The sequence below is a fragment of the Mustela nigripes genome, chromosome 4, assembly GCF_022355385.1.
Source record: "Mustela nigripes isolate SB6536 chromosome 4, MUSNIG.SB6536, whole genome shotgun sequence".
NCBI lineage: Eukaryota > Metazoa > Chordata > Mammalia > Carnivora > Mustelidae > Mustela > Mustela nigripes.
The window spans coordinates 104,503,469-104,522,921 of NC_081560.1; the positions used below are offsets into that span (position 1 = coordinate 104,503,469).

The 19,453-nt window shown below is 39.7% G+C and overlaps 1 protein-coding gene across 11 annotated transcripts in view; it reads right to left on the bottom strand.

Annotated features, from left to right (window-relative positions):
* Nucleotides 1-19,453, bottom strand: part of SUGCT (succinyl-CoA:glutarate-CoA transferase) — an 840,768-nt gene that overhangs the window by 354,874 nt on the left and 466,441 nt on the right. The window lies entirely within an intron of this gene.

The following is a 19,453-nucleotide window of genomic DNA, read 5'->3' on the forward strand; positions in this document are numbered from 1 at the left end:
TGCTGCACATCAACAAACTTCCACCAACCAAGTCTTGCAGTAAAGGTAAATAAATAAAGGTTTACTTTCTATTTTTGATACCAAGCCGAACAGTGGGGTTTGGAAGTTTGGGTGGAAATAACCAATTTGTCTCTACTGGTATAATCTCTACTCAGGAATCGAAGATCTTTGGGCGTACAGGATTTCTACTTAACTTAAGATATATCACTCCTGAGAGACTTTCCAGGAGTTCAGCGCTTGCCATAAGGGAACATGCTGTGATGCTGTTAACTTTGTGAGAATAATTCTCTGCCTTGTGTGGAGAGAGCAAGGAGCCCCCAGAAATTAGTTTGACAACCAAAACCTTAATGAATGCTGCCCTCTGCCCTGTCTGTGCCCATTGTTTTTTCTGCCTCTCTGTCCATTGGGGATGGAAATACACATAGCTGCCCCTGTATGTATTATGTGCACATGGATATATATGTGTGCATATGTGTGTGTGTGTGTGTGTGTGTCCCTTTCCAAACACTCAGAGTTTCGACCAGTGGGTATTGACTAAGTACTCACTAGGTCAATCAGGCTACATGCTCAGGGGTACTCATCTGTCATCAAAGTTAATTCCATGCACAGCGGATGAACAGATGTATTATATTTATAGTCTCTGACAGCAGATCCACCAGTAACACACATCAAGATGCTTTAAGCAGGCTAATTTATAACAAACACTCCTTTCGCCTAAGAACCCTAGACCAATGACAAAAAAGGAGCTGATTTGAATCCAAGGAGCAAAGATAACACTATACTATTGCATATTCAACTCTTCTGTGTTAAATAGTTCAACGTATTACTGTTTTGTCTTGTCTTGTTCCAGAAAGGACTTAGAGTAGTTTTGTTTGGAGTAAGTGTGAGACTGGTTGAATTCGGGAAAGTTACTATTAACTGGAATTTGGCCTTTAGTTCCTATGGTATCCCTCTTGATGAAATTGGGAGCAGGATAATATATATTTGAGTGGGTCAGTCCTCTGTCCCATGGACCCCCAACACCGGACTGGCCAGATGATTGCTGAAATGTCTTAAAATAAAGATGCAAAAGTTGCATGAAGAGAAGACAAAGATATATCAGAGTAAATGTCATGATTATTTGAACTTGTCTACTGATTCCTTGAGGAATGCTATCTCGTGAACAAATGAACTTCTTCTCCTTACCTCTTTCATTTCACTTCACTATTTATAATAAAAATGAGGAGGATCTGAGATTATGGGGTGGGAAGAACAATCTTGGCCAAAAAGAGACTATTAGACTTAATTTAATCTTATGTCTAGGGTTTTTGTTATAGATACAAACAGCACAGCAACTAAGACACCAAACATGGGAAATTTTAAAACATTATTTATTGCTAAGTCTAAAACACTCAAACATCACAGCACAGTGATTGCCAAATCTAAATTAGAGTCTGTGGGATTTTTAAAAGTTTCTCTTCAGGGGAACGTTTCAGCTCTACAGAGAGGTGTGATACGTAAGAAGATGGAGCATCTGGCTGGAGACCAATTTGCCTATGAGCCCAAACCAAGTGGACCCATATGGACAGCTTTTATAAAATCCTAAACGGTAAAGCTGAAGAAAACTCTAGGCTCAGACTGCTTTCACAGCACTCACGGGGTTATAACAAATTTTGACTAAACCTAAGAATTTTCAAATGATCTATTTTTTATTTATTCATGTTTATCCACAGTGGGGTTTTTTTTTTCATTTCTCTGCTTTTATTTGGATATTTAAAAATTCAGGGCTACTCAAGCATTTTGTTTAAATACCACAGACAAGTCACTCATCTTTCTTTCATGAAGGAGAAAAGAAACGTTAATGAGACAGATAATCAAAGTCCCCAAAACAGACAGGAAAGACTAGAACTAATGCATTTTCTTTTTAAAACATGTATAACATAAAATAAACCATCTAACCATTTCCGAGTACACAACTGCATTAAGTACATACATAATATTACACAATCATCACAACTATGTATTTCCAAAATGTTTTTATCATCTTAAACAGCAGCTTAGTATCAATAAAACAATAACCCCCCACTTTCATTCCTCCCCCAGTAAACTCTCCTCTCCTTTCTGTCTCTATGAATCTGCCTGTTCTAGATACCTCATGTAAGTGAAATTATTAGTATCTGTCCTTTTGTGTCTGGCTTATTTCACCTAGCAGAATGTTTTTGAAGCTCAGCCATGTTGTGATTGTATCAGAATTTCATTCCTTTGGCTAAATTATATTCCATTATATGGAATTATAATATAGAATTATATTCCATTGTATATAATATTTTGTTCATACATTCATCTGTAATGGACACTTGAGATGTTTCCACCTTACAGCTATGGTGAATAATGCTGCTGTAATCATTGGTATACAAGTATCTTTTTAAGTGTTTACTTTCATTTCTTTGGGATATGTTTCTACTAATGGAATTACTGAACCATATGGTAATTCCATGTTTAACTTTTTTTTCTTTCCACCCCCCAACACCTATGTCAGCCATACCCCTACTCACCTTGCCTCTGGCAACCATTAGTTTGTTTATAGTTAAGTCTGTTTCTTGGTTTGTCTTTTTTTTTTTTCCTTCTTTGCTTGCTTATTCTGTTTCTTAAGTTCCACAAATGAGTGAGACCATGTGGTACTTGTCTTTCTCTGACTGACTTATTTCACTTAGCATTATATTCTCTAGTTCCATCCACGTCATTGCAAATGGCAAGATTTCATTATTTTTATGGCTGAATAAAAATGCATATTATATATATTATATATAATATATATATTATATATAAATGCATATTATATATATATCACCTCTCTATTATATATGCATACCACCTCTTCTTTATCCATTCATCAATCAAAGGACAGCTGAGCTGCTTCTTAGCTATTATAAATAAAGTTGCAATAAAGATAGGGGTGTATGTGGGGCGCCTGGGTGGCTCAGTGGGTTAAAGCCTCTCCCTTCAGCTCAGGTCATGATCCTAAATCCTGGGATCAAGCCCTGCATCGGACTCTCTGCTCAGCCGGAGGCCTGCTTCCTCCTCTCTCTCTGCCTGCCTCTCTGCCTATTTGTGATCTCTGTCTGTCAAATAAACAAATAAAAAAATCTTAAAAAAAAAAAAAAGATAGGGGTGTATGTATCCCTTTGAATTAGTACTTTTGCATTTTGGGGGCACTCAGTAGTGTAATTACTGGATGGTAGGGTGGCTCTATTTTTAAATTTTTGAGAAACCTCCATACTGTTTTCCACTGTGGTTATACCAGTTTGCATTCCCACGAACAGTGCAAAAGGGTTCCTTTTTCTCCACATCCTTACCACCACTTGTTTTTTGTGTTTTTTATTTTAGCCATTCTGACAGGCGTGAGATGATGTCTCATAGTAGTTTTGATTTGCATTTCCCTGATAATAAGTGATGTTGAGCATCTTTTCAGGTGTCTGTTGGCCATCTATATGTCTTCTTTAAGAAATGTTTCTTCATGTCTTCTGCCCATTTTTTAATTAGATTATTTGGTTTTTTAGGTGTTGAGTTGTAATGTTCTTTATATTTTTTGGATACTAACCCTTTATTAGAGTAGTCATTTGCAAAATCTTCTCCAATTCCATAGGTTGCCTTTTAGTTTTGTTAACTGTTTCTTTTACTGTGCAGAAGCTTTTTATTTTTTTTCTTTCTTTTCAGTGTAACAGAATTCATTGTTTATGTACCACACCCAGTGCTCCATGCAATACATGCCCTCTATAAGCTTTTTATTTTTTTTGAGTTATAGTTTATTTTTTTAATGTTTAAATTTTTTATTTTTTATAAACATATAATATATTTTTATCCCCAGAGGTACAGGTCTGTGAATTGCCAGGTTTACACACTTCACAGGACTCACCAAAGCACAAAGCTTTTTATTTTTATATAGTTTATTTTTTGTTTATTTTTGCTTTTCTTTCTCTAGCCTCTAGAAAAATGTTGCCACAGCCTATATCAGAGAAATTACTGCCTGTGCTCTGTTCTAGGACTTTTATGGTTTCTGGTCTCAGGTTTAGGTCTTAGCTCCACTTTGAGTTTATTTTAGTGTTTGGTGTGAGAAAGTGGCCCAGTTTCATTCTTTTAATGTGACTGTCCAGTTTTCCCAACACCATTTGTTGAAGAGGCTGTCTTTTTCCCATTGTATATGCATTCTTCATTTGTTGAAGATTCATTGACTCATTGATTGATCTTATAATTGTGGGTTTGGTACTCAGTTTTCAATTCTATTTCATGAATCTATGTGTCTGTTTTTATGCCAGGACCATACCATTTTAATTACTACTACTTTGTAATATAACTTGAAATCTGAAATTGCGATACCTCTGGTTTTGTTTTTCTTTTACAAGATTGCCTGGGCTATTCGAGGGTTTTTTGTGGTTCCATACAATTTTAGGATTGTTTGTTCTAGTTTTGTGAAAAATGTTGTTGGTATCTTGATAGGGATTGCATTAAATCTGTAGATTGCTTTGGGTAGTGTAGGCATTTTAATAACATTTGGTCTTCTAACCCATAAGCATGGAAGTTCTTTTCATTTCTTTGCTTTGTCTTGAATTTTTTCTTCAGTGTTTTATAGTTTTCAGAGTACATGTCTCTTACCTCTTTGGTTAAGTTTATTCCTAGATATATTATTGTTTTTGGTGCAATTGTAAATGAGATTATCCATGTTTAACTGCTTGAAAAGCTGCTGTTTTCCACAGCAGTCATACTATTTTACATTCCCACATTGCATAAGGGTTTCACTTTCTCCATATGTTTACCAACACTTGTTATTTCTGTTTTGTTTGTTTATACTAGCCATCCTAATGGGTGTGAAGTGGTATTTCACTGTGGTTTTCATTTGCATTTCCCTAATGACTAATGATGATGAGCATATTTTCATATGTTTATCAACCATTTATATATCTTCTCCAGAGAAATGTCTATTCAAGTACTTTGCCCATTTTTTAATTGGATTGTTTGTTGTTGAGTAGTAGGAGTTCTTTATATACTCTGGATGTTAATCCCTTATCAGATAGGTGATTTTTAAATATGTTTTCCCCATCTCTGGGTTGTTGATGTATAAAGGTTTTTAATTTTAATGAAGTCAATTTCATCTATTTTTTTTTCTTTTGCTATCTGTACTTTTGGAATCATATCCAAAAATATCACTGCCAAATCCAAAGTCATGGAGATTTTTTCCCATTTTGTTTTGTTTTGTTTTCAACCTGTATTATAGTATTAGGTTGCACATTTTAGGATTTTGATCCATTTTGAATTAATTTTTGTATATGGTATAAGCTTTTTGTGTGTGGATATCCAACACTTTGGTTGAAGAGACTGCCCTCCCAGACATCTTGGGACCTCTGCTGAAAAGCAAATGATCATATAACCGAAGGTTTTCATTGCCTGTATGAGGGATAGCCACGAAATACCTGTCCTTATACTGGTACCACACCGTTTTGATTACTATAGCTTTATAATAAGTTTTCAGAATGGGAAGCATGAGTCCTCCAACTTCATCCTTTTTCAAAATTATTTTGGCTATTCAGATTCCCTTAGTACTTTTATTTCTTAATAAAAAAAAAAAGCCTTTGGGATTTTGATGGGAATTACACTGAATCCATAGATCAATCTGGGTAGTACTATCATCTACATATTGCCTTCTTATCATTGAACATAGTATGTCTTTGAATTACTGATGCTTTCTTTAATTTCTGAAAGAAATGAAAATGCACTTATTTTTTAGTTTGTTTTTACACTTAACTGACATTTACCCTATTCTAAATGCCTTACAAGTATTAGTTTATTTAATCCTCTTAACACCCCCATAAAGACTATTTTAACTCTGTTTTATGGATAAAGAAACTTAACACAAAGAGGTTAAATAACTTGCTTAAGGTCACAGAGCTCATTAAGTGGCAGAACTGGGATCTGAATCCAGGCAGTGCAGCTGTGGAGCCCAAGCTCCAACTATAATATTATATTCCTTTTCAAGAACTCATTCATTAGGCATTTGCACAATGCCTGCCAGTTCCCCAGAAGCAGGCCCTGAGACAAGAGTTCATGCATGTATCAGTGATTTATTCAGGAAATGTTCCTAGGTGCAACCCATTAAGGGAGTAAAGACAGGATAGGGAAGGAGAAGATGACAAACAAGAGTTTGATTCCAGGTCAGGTCCCTGTCTCAGCCTGATCTGGTGAGAGCTGTGGAGTGTGTGTGTGTCCACCTCAGGGAAAGGATTTTTGTGCTACAGTACTAGCTGCAAGTCACTCTGCTGGGGGTGTGAACTTTCAGAAAATCATAGCTCTTCACATATCTGAGATAAGTGGCTCAAGTAGCTCAAGGTTAGTCCTCTAGAGAAAGTAAGAACTTCAGGTTGGTAGGAACAAAGCATACGAAGCTAGAGGATAAATACACAAGGGTGGTAAATCTCCAAAGAGATCAAGGAGATGCGGGCAGAGCCCACCAACAGAACCTTGTGTGTGTAAAGTACTATAGAAAACACTTGAAGAACTGAGATAAATGAGACTAATACATTTGCCTTCAAGTAGCAAAGTCAAGACATGCCTACTTTATAGAGTGTAGATGGTGGTAATTACTATGAGGGGCATATTTGCTAAGAAATTGGAGAGAATAACTGTTTTATGCCCTGGTTGAGAGACTCATAAAAGATCACTAAAGAGGGGGCACCTGTATGGCTCAGTGGGTTAAGCCTCTGCCTTCAGCTCAGGGTATGATCTCAGGGTCCTGAGACAGACTCTCTGCTGTCAGGCACTCTTCTCAGCAGGGAGCCTGCTTCCCCCTCTCTCTCTGCTTGCCTCTCTGCCTACTCGTGATCTCTCTCTCTGTGTCAAATAAATAAATAAAATCCTTAAAAAAAAAAAGATCACTAAAGAAGTGGTGTTCAACCTGAGTGTTACAAATGGCAAGCTCTGGGGAGAGCCCTCAAGGTCAATCGAAATACAGAACAACCCCACAGAGGAATGACAGCACAGTGCACCTACAGTGTTCAGCAACACTGTACTACCGAATATAACGAGTTCCCCAAAACAGTGTTTGCAAATGTAAAAATAGTGTTTTGAAATGCCCCCACCCCAGACCTACCTGAATCAGACACTCAGCAATGGAGTCCAACAGTCTATTTCAGTAAGCCATGCAGGTGACTCTAAAGCATGGCCAAGGTGGCGGGACATGTTCTACCACCACCTCGACTTCTGCTCCATGGAAGCTGCCCTGAGCTGCAGGTGCACTAGGTTGTCAATGACTCTGCTGCCTGCCCACCACCACACTCCCCAACTCCCTCTCTTCACCTCTATCCTCTAGCTGAAGAATAATAGCACAGGATAAAAGTGGATCTTCTACTAGAAGAAGGGATAGCCATAATAGAGAGCAGCCTTTTGGGACCTACAAGCTTGAAGCTCAGCTATTGCAGAAACATGAGGTCAATTCAATGGGGAAAAAAAATGACAGAGGAACAATTCTGCTGATCAGAGGGGAGGGCGTGGACCACCATGGGGGCCATTCCCCCTCTCTGTCTCCAGGAAGTTCTAAAAGTTCTTACTCCTCCTCCTTCCTTGGGGTCTGGGGCAGCTCCAGGGGCTCACAATACTCAGAAAATGACAGGCTAAACAGTTTATGCCAATAGGAGATGAGGTCTGCAGCACCACCATAGTTTGAAATTGCAAATCAAACACTATATGAAAGATCACATAATTCTTATAAACAAACAGTTTAGAAATGACCATAAATATATAACATATAAAAGTATGGGGGCACCTAAGAGGCTCAGTTGGTAAGCATCTGACTCAATTTTGAATCAGGTCATGATCTCAGGGTCATGAGATTGAGGCTGTCTCAAAGGGAGAGATTATTTTTCTGCCTCTGCCACCCTTCATCTCCCCCCCATAAAATAATAATAATATATAAAATTATGTTTTAGGAAAGAATAGCATAGTTTAGTGGGACAATATGCAGAAAGGAGCCTTGGAAATATGATTTTGGGGATAGGCATCCTAGGTGAGGATGAGGAACCATTAGGCCAGGCCATGAAATGAATAGAGCCTGAGCTTTAGTAAGTGTCTCTGACAAGGTGTGCAAAAAGACTTACAGAGAAAAGATCCCAGAAGAAGGGAAACCTCTTAGGATGCTCAGAAGTAGAACTGTGGAAAAGCATAAAAAAAATAGGAAATTCTTAGATAAAATTGGCAAATACTTAACTAAGGAATAACAAGGAAACGTTTTTCTGCAGACTGAAGATATAAATTAAGGTGAAACAACTGCTCTACAAACGTCTGATGTTTTTTTTTTTCTGAAACAGAAAATTCATTCTTACCCACAGAACAACAGCCATTAAAACTATCCCCACAGAGAAACTACTGAACTCTCTCTCATTGAAGCGTTCTTGAAATGTGGACATGCTGAATGACTCTAGGTGTCCTTAAGATACACGCATGTGATCACACTTTTGGCTTAAGCCTGCAAATACATTCCCTTCCTCAGAAAGCCTGCAGGTTATAAAACAAAATGCTAATTGGCATGCCACTAAATTCTCTAGATCAGCTGTTAGAACAGGTTTAGGAAACCACTCACCCTCAGAGTCCGACATTGCCTTATTATCAGCCCATCGTAAGGAAGTTAACATCTGCATAGCTGTTACAATTAAATAAAAATAGCAAATACTTGATGAGTGCTTAGTATGTGCCAGGCTCTATGCTCTTTATATGTCTTATGTCTTTTTGTCTTTTTTTCTTTTCTATTCTCTCTTTTTTTTTTTTTTTTGCTGAGACACAGAGGATTAAATGAATTGCCTGACATTACACAGCTTTTAAGAAACAAAGCCAGGGGCGCCTGGGTCGCTCAGTGGGTTAAGCTGCTGCCTTCAGCTCAGGTCATGATCTCAGGGTCCTGGGATTGATTCCCGCATTGGGCTCTCTGCTCAGCAGGGGGCCTGCTTCCCTTTCTGCCTCTCTGCCTACTTATGATCTCTCTCTGTCAAATAAATAAATAAAATCTTAAAAAAAAAAAAAAAGCCAGGATATAAATCCATATATGCCAACTCCAGGGCCAGAATCCAAAGCACTAAAGCCATATCTCTCCATACATTATAGCTTTTAATTTAGTCCTTGTAAAAACCCTCTGTGGTACTCATTAGTGTCACCATTTTACAGGTGCAGAGCACGAGACCCAGAGAAAGTAAGTGTCCAGGTTACCAAGAATCCACCTGTAAAACCTAACCCGAGTTTTCTGAGTCCCGGGCCACGTTGACTCACTACCTGGGATGGTGCGTACTGACTGGGATCAGCTTCAGCATTTCCAAAACATACTGGCAGTTCTGGGAAAGGAAGCAGAGTATCTGAAATATCAACCCAGCCGACAGCAGTGATGATATGTACAAGATCAAGTGTGCGTGCCCAGGAGCACATGCACACGTATACACACGCGCACAAATGCGGCAGTTTAGTAAAGGTGACAGGAGCGTGGCAGCGTCTACACTTCCGCTCTCCACTACCAGTTAATGGTACATCAATCTGTGTGCATGTAGGTAGATACACGGAGCTAGAGATCATGTAAACAGTAATACAGAGATACCCATTTTCAGAAAGGGACGAGAATAGTCATGTGGACTACCTGGGATGTCTGGGAATCCAGGGAGGAATTATCATCTGTTATAAAATATAATCAATCCTATTGATAAAACACTAAACACTATGACGGCATTAAGCAAGAGGTGCATTATTCAGTCTTGACTTTCCAGGCCTGCTGCACGTGAAGCATGATCGCAGAGGCAGCGTCCACCTAGAGAACAAGTCTAGAAATTTTGCTAACTGAAACTTGTGTTATTTTTCTAAAAGAATGACTCCTTTCACTCAACTCCCAGTCATTCCCTAATTTTAGGCTATATCCCCAGCCCAGGTCTCGCTTTCTTTAAGGCAACAATATTCATCTTGGAGAGAGGAAGTATATAGCAAGACTTAAGTCAACTCAGAAACACTGCAAGGTTTTGTGGTTTTTTTTTTTTTTTTTAAACCTGGAACACAAGCCCAAAGGTAATTATTACCTATCCGATCATCACTTCTTTAAATTAGCATTGCCATTATGAACATTGTTTGTCAATGAAGATTGAATTAATAAATATGGTTTTAAACAAAACGCATTCCTAAAATAAACTATCTTCTGCTTACAACCCAAGCAGAGATCTTTCACCGCCACCCTTCAGGAGAATGGCTGGAACCATCTCAATCCCCGAATATGGAAGAACAGATGTGAGCTCAGTCAGGTACAGATGTTGCAATCACGGCCACTGCTTCACATAAACAGAAATCAGTATGTCCCAAATCCCGTGATTAGGTCAGGAAATCTCAAATCCCTGAACCAATTGATTAATACGACTCTGATGGCTTCAGGAGAAACAAAGCGAGGGGGTGTTGTTTGTAAGCGGCCTTGCGAGAAAGGCTGTACTTAAACATAATTTGCCCTTTTCCTTCCGTGCCTTTGGGGAAAGTGTGATGGGGGGCATTGCCCTGATCACAGCCTCTGTGTTGGGGCCAAGTTCTAGGTTATCATTTATGCAGCCGTCTTGCACTTTGATCTTGGTCATGCTGACAAGGAAAATGAGAGGAGCGAGCCGGGCAGGCCCCCAGCGCATGATCGTCGTGGCGGAGGACACGGGGTTGAACAGTTCCATGTGCCCTGGCCAGCCCGCACCAGCCCCATGTGATCTATCCCTGGTCTGAGCGCAGGTGCAGGGACGCCGGGCCTGTCCGGTGCAGCCCTGCACAGTAACTAACTGATTGGAAGCATTGGGGAACTTACCAGAAAGCAAGAACACAAAAGTCGGTCAGGAAATGGTTACAAATTAGAAAAAGAAAGAGAAATCAAGGGCAGAGGGGCCTCTTATGCCACAGTAATAAAAGCAACTTCCTCTTCACCCTAATTTCGGAACCACAGAGTCGAATTCTCTCCATATGAAATCCCTTACAAGTCGCAGGCTGCCCTGAACCACGGCCTGTGTTCCTTTCAACGTACTCACAGCGGAGTCGCAGAGAAACAGATGTTACCGTTTTGCTATCACGCTGTCAAGGGAAAGTGTCGACTTGACATGGGAAACAGCAACCCCACGACCTCTGGAGAACAACTCTCAAGCATCTCATAGATGCTTCTGTTGTCTGGACAACTTGGATCCCTGAAGTTTGGGCTAGATCTCCAAGATCGCGTAGCTCAAGTCGAAGGATTCCGATAAACTCTGTAACTGAGCTGAAAGTGGCGTGTGGCGGCTTGCAAACCAGGTGGGATGCCAGTCTGAGAGGGCAGCTGGTTTCCAACCTTTCTGCAGTTCTCAGGCTGGCTAACTGAGGCCCCCAACCCCCATCCCCTGCAGAGCCCCTTCCTGGGCTGGGTGGGAATAATTTACATTCCTATCTGGGCTTTCAGGATTACTTCCCCTGTCTGTCTCAGGGCACCCATTCTACCTCTCTGTAATCACCATCACCGTAATCACCATAATCACCGGAATCCTCCTATCCCTATGCAAGTTTGTCCCTCCAACCAGACTGACTTCTTGCAAATGGAGAGTATGCCTCCTACTGCTTCATGTCCAAGGAACCTAGCACATACCACATTCCACTGCTATGCGTTCTGTGAACAAATAAATATACTTCCGTCTGGGCTGTCAATATTTATCACAACCTAGCAGAGTATATATTTATTTCTCTTCTGGCTTACATTGTATACTTCCTCATGAACTCACTGAACCATTTCTTTGTATAAAATAAAATAATAAAATAAAACGTGTTTTAAAGTTCTATGCAAGCATAGGTTGAATATATTTACAGAGATGATGGCATTCAGCCTGGAAGTTGATTCTCTCCCTCCGAAGAGATAGTATATTCTGAGGAAAAATAAATAAAAGTTTATATTCAGCAGAAACCAAGATGTCTTTTAGACCAGAAAGCAGCTTTCAGCATGAAGGCCAGAACCTTCACGAGGATTTAACCAAAGCAGATGAGGGGAGGGGAGGGGAGTTGTGGAGGAAAACGGGAGAACAAGGAAGTTGTAATCCATAAAAACAAAAGTGGCCTGAGTGAACAATCAGGAGGGGGTCCGAGGGGCACCCACCAGCCACAGAGCATGCCCACTTGAATGCAGGGGGCCTGAGAAGGGCTTGGTGAGCACCAAGTCACAGATGATGAAAGGCATGGAGCAGGCTGCCAAAGGAGAAAAACCACAGAAGAGAAAAAGGAAACAGGCAAAATGAGTAAAAGGGAAAGCAGCAAGAAGGGAAAGGGTCCCCATAAGACATCCTGGCCAGAAGAACTCTGGGAATATAGTAAATAGGTTCTCAGGACTGAGGTGAAACGTATGTGGACCTTGCAAGACATCGAGAGCCCCTTGCAGGACAGAAAAGAAAGTGTGAGAGTTAACAGGACAGAGAAAGAACCATGGCTATTCTGGTGAGAGAGAGCTTCCCCCGTAAATGGAGCCCAAGGGCCAAGAAGAAGTATAGTGGTATATTTGTATTTGTTTGTGAAGCTCATACCATCATTTCAAACATTTAGTTAATGTTTTGGCCACAGTGTATGATTACACGCTGCTCAAATAAATCTGTGTTGGTTTTAAGTCTCAGGAGAAGCCCCCGTAAGGACATTGCTATAACATGTGAGTAGTAGCCATTCTTCACCCAAGCGGGAATGGACAGTTCTTGATTGGCTCCGCCTCTCTTCCTGCCTTCCTGTCAAAACAGAAGACTCTGTCCACGAGAGGAAACACAAACTCATAAAAGACTAAGTATTGAAGAGAAGATGAAATCTGGACTGCTAGAGATCAGAAAAACTGAGTACCACCAGTACCACCTATGACAATACAAACATAGCCTCCTAGAGAGATCTGACAGAGAGCAGAAGGGAAGATGAAAGGCACTGATACCTCATAAAAGCACTGGAAGATCCAAAGTCACAGATAAAATCCAAGACAGCTTTTTGTGTTCTTTTTTTTTTGGAAGGGGGGTGGAAGGAGAGAGAGAATCTTAAGCAGATTCCATACTCAGTGCAAAGCCCAACCCGGGCTCCATCTGAGCCTGAGATCATGAGATCCTGAGATCCTGAGATCATGACCTGAGCCAAAATCAAGAGTTGGTCACTTAACCAACTGAGCCAACCAAGCACCTCAAGACAGTTTAAATTCCATTAAAATTGTGAACCCGAATGTTTATAGCAGCAATGTCCACAATAGCCACAATAGAAAAACTATGGAAAGAACCTAGATGTCTGTCAACGGATGAATGGATAAAGAAGATGTGGTATATATATACCATGGAATACTAAGCAGCCATCAAAAGAAATGAAATCCTGCCATTTGCAACGACGTGGATGGAACTAGAGGGTATTATGCTTAGCGAAATAAGTCAATCAGAGAAAGACAACTATCATATGATCTCCCTGATATGAGGAAGTGGAGAGACAATGTGGGGGGCTTGGGGGGTAGGAAAAGAATAAATGAAACAAGATAGGATCGGGAGGGAAACAGACCACAAGAGACTCTTAATCTCACAAAACAAACTGAGGGTTGCCAGGAGGAGGAGGGTAGGGAGACTGTGGTGGGGTTATGGACATTGGGGAGGGTATGTGCTATGGTGAGCACTGTGAAGTGTGTAAACGTGGCGATCCATAGACCTTCACCCCTGGGGCTAATAATACATTATATGTTTATAAAAAAATTTTTTTAATTATTAAAAAAAACTCTTTATCAGGTGGTAGAGCCACTATTATAAGTAACAATTCATGATTATGGATAGTCAACCTGAACTTTAGTTTGTACACTCCCAATGGTTCTCTTAACCTCCAGTGTCTAGCCTTTGCAAGTTATCTTTTTGGACAAAGTCAGAATATTAACCTAAGAAATAAACCCAATCATGTCATTCTCTGCTTAAAATCCTGTCCCAGAGTTGCCTTCTAGTACCTAGAGAATGAATTCTGAACTGCTTAGAGTGACACTGAATAGTCCTGAGTCAGGTCATACTTCCATTTTTGTTTCTTCAATCATTTTCCTCCTCCCTCATCTTTTTTTCCCCACTATACTACACCCTTTAATGTTCTAGGAATAAGTATGTTCAGATATTTAGACTGCCTCTTCATTCTATCCCTAACACTCATAATTCACTTTCCACTACTCACACAGCAAATCCTACTTCTCTCTCAAGCCCCTGCTCCCATGTTTTTACCCAATGACTCCTTCCTTAATCCTCTTAGTCACAGTAATTATCCCTGCTTATATACTTGAATTATGTTAATGCCTAATTGCATCACCTTGGTAAAATGGCATACTAGAGAGTTGTATGTGTCCAAATCTCCAACTGGACTTAGGCAGAGTCTTACCATCTAGGTGTTTTCCTCCCAAAGTTTCAGCCTACCCTTACATTTCTTTTTTTTTTTTAATTAATTAATTTATTTTCAGAAAAACAGTATTCATTATTTTTTCACCACACCCAGTGCTCCATGCAATCCATGCCCTCTATAATACCCACCACCTGGTTCCCCAGCCTCCCACCCCCCGCCACTTCAAAGCCCTCAGATTGTTTTTCAGAGTCCATAGTCTCTCATGATTCACCTCCCCTTCCAATTTACCCCAACTCCCTTCTCCTCTCTAACACCCCTTGTCCTCCATGATATTTGTTATGCTCCACAAATAAGTGAAACCATATGATAATTGACTCTCTCTCTGCTTGACTTATTTCACTCAGCATAATCTCTTCGAGTCCTGTCCATGTTGCTACAAAAGTTGGGTATTCATCCTTTCTGATGGAGGCATAATACTCCATAGTGTATATGGACCACATCTTCCTTATCCATTCGTCCATTGAAGGGCATCTTGGTTCTTTCCATAGTTTGGCAACCGTGGCCATTGCTGCTATAAACATTGGGGTACAGATGGCCCTTCTTTTCACGACATCTGTATCTTTGGGGTAAATACCCAGGAGTGCAATACAGTGTCATAGGGAAATTCTATTTTTAATTTCTTGAGGAATCTCCACACTGTTCTCCAAAGAGGCTGCACCAACTTGCATTCCCACCAACAGTGGAAGAGGGTTCCCCTTTCTCCACATCCTCTCCAACACATGTTGTTTCCTGTTTTGTTAATTTTGGCCATTCTAACTGGTGTAAGGTGAAATCTCAATGTGGTTTTAATTTGAATCTCCCCGAGGGCTAGTGATGATGAACATTTTTTCATGTGTCTGCTAGCCATTTGTATGTCTTGATTGGAGAAGCTGTAAGTAGAAGAATGAAACTTGACCATTCTCTTATACCGTACACAAAGATAAACTCAAAATGGATAAAAGACCTCAACGTGAGACAGGAATCCATCAGAATCCTAGAGGAGAACATAGGCAGTAATCTCTTCGATATCAGCCACAGCAACTTCTTTCAAGATATGTCTCCAAAGGCAAAGGAAACAAAAGCGAAAATAAACTTTTGGGACTTCATAAAAATCAAAAGCTTCTGCACAGCAAAGGAAACAGTCAAGAAAACAAAGAGGCAACCCACGGAATGGGAGAAGATATTTGCAAATGACAGTACAGACAAAAGGTTTATATCCAGGATTTATAAAGAACTCCTCAAACTCAACACACACAAAACAGATAATCATATCAAAAAATGGACAGAAGATATGAACAGATACTTCTCCAATGAAGACATACAAATGGCTATCAGACACATGAAAAAATGTTCATCATCAATAGCCCTCAGGGAGATTCAAATTAAAACCACATTGAGATTTTACCTTTTTGTTTTTTAAGATTTTTATTTATTTGACAGAGAGATACAGAGGGAGCACAAGTAGAGCAGCAGGCAGAGGGAGAGGGAGAAAAGCAGGCTCTCTGCTGAGCAGGGAGCCCAACGTGGGACTCAGTCCCAGCACCCTGGGAACATGACTTGAGCTGAAGGCAGATGCTTAACCGACTGAGCCACCCAGGCATCCTACACTTATATTTCTTTAATGCTTGTTCTAATTTCATGTTCAATTTAAACTTAGTGACTATTCCAAGGCCTATTAGTATTTATTCATAATTACCAAAAAAGAGTTCTATAATTAGAATGCAATAATATTTTCTGTCCATAATTTATTAATCAAGCCTATAGAAAGTATACATCATAAGACCAAATATCAAATAAAAATCCAAACAATAAAGTGACAGTGAATGTCACATTCACAATAGGCAACCTTCGTGCCATTCGTTAAATGGAATAATTTCTTTATGGAACATCATACCAGGACAAGCACAAGAGTGTCTAGAATAATTTTTAACTGATTATATGTGACCTAGGTTGTTGGCTATATCTTTAGATGTAGAAACAGTCTCTTGTGCTACATGGCACTCTCAGATGCGACCACGCAATATTCTACACAAAATCCTCAATAATATCTGTCAACCAATGGGAAGATTGAGAAACTCACTATTCACATTTAAGTGGTGAGTTATCAAATTTTCAAAGCTGATAGGAACTCTGTAAAATTGTTTCTTTAGGTGGTAGACTAGTGAACTAAGAATAGTCTAACAACCCACAGTATGTTTCATGAACAATTCAAATTAATTACGTGATTATTTCCTTATATCTTTATATGAAAATATAAAATATGATTCTTCCCTTCAAGAACTTCATAACTTCTCTGGAGGACTAAAATAACACACATGAAAAAGTAAAGAATACACGACAATGTAACCCAAGTTCACTAAATTAAAAGATTTGCTTTAGAAAGTTAAAGAAAACACAGAATGAGAAGGTGAAAATGAGGCAAAATGGTTTTAGAGTTGCTGTGATCAGGAAAATAAAAGTTCACCTGTGTTTTTTTTTTATAAAATAATTAGACATGTATGCAAGGCTGCATGTCCAAAGTGGTGTCTCAGCATAAAATGGAAATTATCTTGGTATCCAATCTTGAATTAGTTAACAGATTATGGGTAATTCATAAAGTGAATACTGTGAAAAAATGAAAAATATTCCTTTCATAGGTATATGGGTGTGTAATGAAAAATAATAGCACTGAGAATGAGTACCATATATAAATTTTATATGACCACAAACAGAAAAGTCTAAAAGGCTATAGAGTTTACCTCTGCCTCTTGAGTTAAGGAAAACATTTATTTCCTTCTTTTGCTTATCTCTATTATCTGCATTTTTTAATGTAAACATGTATTTATTTTATAACAGAAATAAGCCCTGAAAGACTTTTGTAGTGCCTTAGAGCAATTTGGCACTAAAGTCAGCCTTTCCTTCCCTTCTCTCTGTGTCCAAGAGATGATAGAATAAGATTAAGTCCAAGAAAGAGTTTTGAAATGAATAAAAAGTTTGGCTAAAAAGAAAAAAAAAAAAGCAAGAAGAAGACATAGCCATTATATGCTCTTAAGAAAGTAATGATTGTTAGTTTGATGCTCATCAACTTTACTGGGTCATGATGTTCCCAGATATTTGATCAGAGATTAACGGACATGAGTCTGTGAGGATATTTTTGGATGATACCAACCTTTGGATCTATAGACTAAATAAAGCAGATCACCCTCCCTAATGTGGTGGCCGTCATCCAGTCAACCGAAGGTCTGAATAGAACAAAGACGCTGGGAGCTTCACCCGTCTGCAAGCCGGAGTTGGGACACTGGTCTTCTCCTGCCCTCAGACTGGAACTTAACCATTGGCTCCCCTGGTCCTTGGACCTGCAGACTCAGCCCAAAACTACAGCACACCTCCACCCACGGGTACATGTGACCCGCACGGGCACACTGGAACCACACCACACCTCCTCCTACGGGTATATGTGTCCCACATGCTCACACCAGAACCATTCCCCTCCTCCCCCCAGGGGTACCTACATCTACCTCCTACTGGTTCTGTTTCTCTGGAGAATTCTAATACAGAAGGGATTCTTGAAAAGAACGGGACTTACAGAAGGTTCATCTTATACTGGCATGCAGGACAGACTGCAGTGGGCAGAGGCTCAGAATCCAGCCAGAATTCTTCAGAATTCCAAAATCCTTTGGAAATGGGGCAAAAAGAATGAGGGGAGGGCCTGGGGTGGAGCCAGTGGGAGAGGACGGCTCTAGTGCTCTGAGAATCAACAGGGCTGAGTTCTAACTCCAGCGGAATTATTCTGCCCTGGGGTAAGTCAGTCACTTCCCCCTCTCTCAGCCTCTGCTTCTTCATCTATAAAATGAGTTGTTACCAGAAACCCTCCAGGGTCCTTTTCTGTCCTATAAATCTGAGCTTCTATTATCAATAGAAAACAATACTCAGATGCTTTTACTCACACTGTGGATACACTGGCTTCACTTTGTTCTTACACTACACTGAATATCCATCCCATCAGTGCTCCATAAATAATACATTAAGCAAGCTCTTGTGGACATGATGGTTTAATTGTAGGGCCTGAAAATGTCCTGCCTTTTGGCCAAGTCTTTGCAATATCAATTACTTTATTAACTTAGCAAACATATAAAGGAAAACTGGCCATGTCGTTTTGAAACAGGCCCTTTTTAATCTAATTCTCTTTCTTAATCATGGAAAAAGCCAATTTATGTGAATAACATTTCATATCAGATAATTTATTTATAATGAAACATTAAGTAATTTCAGCACTTGATGCAATTTGAGGATATTGCACGGGGGTTAAGCGAGGTTCCAATAAAGCAGATGATGTGCTAGTTTCATATGTGGGCATTCCTTTCCCATAGGTCTGTTATCTACCATGTTTACCTCTACCTCAGTCCAAGCCAGCATAGGAAGAGAGAGCCTTGTTAACTTCATTCCAACTAGAAATCTCATATCAGATAAGAAGGAAGTCATCTGCCAGCCAATGAAGAGGACAGCCTCAGAAGAAACTAAACCTCGATCTCTGACTTCTAGTCTCTAGAACTATGAGAAAATAAATATATGTTGTTTGTCACACACACACACACACACACACAAATCTCATGTCAAAGTTAAGAGTACTGTAATCAAAGATTTACTTCCTGGATGTTGAAATTCATGGGATCCGTATTATATATGATTCTGGTTTTATAGGTACAGATGGTTAAGCCCATATGATCAAAGTAAGGCAACTTACAAACAGATCACGAGGCCACTGAAGACGTAGTAAACCCACAGAGAGGGGATTGCCTCAACCACACTCACCAGTGCCATCTTCACCCCAATCAAACTGTTCTCTGGGTATTGCTCCCGTCAGAAGTTGGAAAGAACATAGCCCCGATCCTTCTGTGGCTATACTTACTTATTCTCTGCATGCCTGTAAAAGTCCATAGAATAAGAGCAAGAAGAAAAGGGGGAGTACGCTAAACCTCTTTTCAGCCTGCTGTCTGATCTCTTAGAACCTGGACACATGCACCAGGTTTACTTTCATAAAACTCATTTCCTTTCCCTGTCTTGGGTTCTTCTTACAATTAAACCTGGA